This window comes from Notolabrus celidotus, chromosome 7, assembly GCF_009762535.1.
Source record: "Notolabrus celidotus isolate fNotCel1 chromosome 7, fNotCel1.pri, whole genome shotgun sequence".
Lineage (NCBI taxonomy): Eukaryota > Metazoa > Chordata > Actinopteri > Labriformes > Labridae > Notolabrus > Notolabrus celidotus.
The window spans coordinates 10,655,461-10,658,236 of record NC_048278.1 but is presented as its reverse complement, the minus strand read 5'-3'; positions in this window follow the sequence as shown (position 1 = coordinate 10,658,236).

The window sequence follows — 2,776 nt, the reverse complement described above, 5'->3', positions numbered from 1 at the left end:
CCTAATTTATCATTTACTTTATTCTTAATGAGACCATTAAACAAGATGACTACCATGCTGTACTGAAGTAGATTTCAAACTAGCAACTTAAGACCATAGAGTGAGGTAATAACCAAGGGAGAGGTTCGGTGGCTGGTGGTGAGGCTTTCAGCAGTGTGACTGCCCCCTGGTGGCTGGCTGCAGTATAGGTCAAAAAAATCGTCTCCCCATTTCATTTGAATGGGAAGCAGTCAAATTTAAAAAATAAATAACATCGTACGAATGCTTCTCACATCTGTATGCTGTGGTGATATGTAGTTAGGTATTTGGTGTATTGTGTTCAAGGCTCTTTTTTCCTGAAAAGTTTCTTTTTCCTTAGTTATTAGAGTTTAAAAACGGGGTTTTACTTCCGGTTTCCTTTGATTCACAGCTGCCGTGGAGTGAAACTTCAAAGGACACCAGCGACTTGTGACGTTCACGGAGGCGGAGCTATTACAGTGGCTGTACAGGCTCTGGCTGCACAATGGCGGCACCCCGGAGGGGGATTTTTTGGCATCAGAACCGTACCACGGGAAGAGGCGGAGCAACGCTGTCCATTTTTATTTACAGTCTATGGGTAATACACTGAGAGTTTTCAACTGTTGGCCATTGGAGAGAATGCAGGTGGATTGTTCACTTTTCAACACTGTTTATTTATTCTATACTGAGACATGTCTTATGTCACTTAAAGCAATGAGAGTCCTCTGTTTTTATATATAATGAAAGAATAACACCTGTAGCTGATGCATTCTGTCATGTTGTTTAAATGACTGATACAGGACTGATGCACTCACAAAGCTGCCATTCACACATAAAATTGAAATGTACTCTTTGTGACAGTTCCAATAAAAACAATGTGTGACAAAAGAAAATAAGAGCAATTGTCTACAGACAGGAAGACAGGTGCTGCAAAGTAAAATGTAACACTTACAGTCCTCAAAGTCAGTCTTGCCTGACATTAATTCTCAACCCATGACTATAACAGAAGCCACTTATTTACACACTACTCTGTAGTACACTCTGGATTCTCTAGAACTGCTTTTTTTACCATCTCAAACACATTCAACTCTATTTTTATGCATTTGTACATGCATCAGTTAGAACTGATGGTGTATTCAGTTAATTTGACAGGGACAATACATGTAGGCATTGTTACTTCTTATTAAAGAGCAACTGATGCAGTGCAAAGGACCTCTAGCCATGGCCAATCTGCAATCCTTGTCCCTGATATAGGCTTCTGAGAAATGAGGCACATGGAAAAACACTGAAATAGACATGCAGCAGAGAGCAAGCGAGCACACAGAACATGTGAGTTATTGTTCACAGATTTCCCATTTTTAAAGTTTTATATTGTCGAACGCTTTGGAGACAATTATTGTTTTTGTGTCTGACGATATGGGCATTCCAAATCTGAGGGCCTTTAACTGAGAATAAGGACTGCCCACATGCTGGGTTACGCTTTGCTGCTTTACAGTCTCTACTAACCTGAAACATCCTGTAGTGGCTCCTTTACTGGAGTGTTTTGAGTAATTGTACTGACCACTTCTGAAGTAAGGCCATCAACACTTAAAAAAAACCCCACCCCTGGATCTGATAACACACACAAGGGGCTTGACGTATTTTTATTTTGCCCCTTTGAACTTTAAATAAACTACTTCTCCTCAAATAGAAGGACATATGAACAGGCCAAACTAAACAGGACATACTTAGGGAATATATATTTTAAACATTGTAAGGCTTATAATGAATTTCAAATCTCAGTATTTCTTCCTGTCTTAGGTTTGCAATATTTCAGGATTTTCATAAACTGAAGCTGTGTATAGGTAAACACTAAAAGCTTGGCATTACAGTATTTTGTTATTGTTCCTTATTATGGAAAGTACAGTGAGAGTGAACTTGCTGTGTGCCACATTCTTCAGCAGTTTTATGATTCTTGGGTCGCTGTCCATGGTGCTGACCAGTTTTTTTGTGGAAGTCCAGCAGACATTTATGTTGTAATTTCCTCCATTAGTACACATAATATTGCTGTACTGCTATTTACACAAGATTGCAGAGGTGGCAGCACATCCATATGGAAATATTCCAACATAAACATTTCCATCGAGGCTCACCACTGACATTGCAACAATTTAATTCACAACCATTTAAAAAGCTGCTAACGTGCATTTTTTTTTCCCAATGCAGGCCACTACACTCTCTTCCTTACCCTCTTTGCTTGGCAAGGTCTGAGCGCCTGCTAAGATTTACAGCTATATCACCCAGTGAAGCATATAATCATCTGAATATTTCATGGCAGAAATACTGAAGCACCATTTTACAGCCAGGGTGTGCTGCTGTTTCGGAAATCAATTACTTTTTTTTTTTTTAGAGCGTGGGTATATTGTAATAAAAGAAGCCATGAGAGTTGATCAGATTCTCATGTGATGTGAGCCCCCCAAAAAACTTTGGGGGGCACAATTCAATTAAAGGACTGCCTGGCTTTTGCATCCACGAAAGCCACAACGACATTGTCACAAAGCACGCAGAGGCTTTAATTCTCCACAAGCTGCGCTGCCTGAGCAATAACCACAGTGTTGTTTGCAAACATGAGCCATTAGGAACCCATTTGGAGCAAAACAGGCCCTTTTCTATTTAAATGAGCCTCATTGAAAAGAACACCTAATTCACTAACACTGATGCTACGAGCCCCACACAGTTAGAGTGAAATATTTTCCTTCTGCCTGAGAGCTGGTGGTGACTGTTAGTAAGTATTTTTACA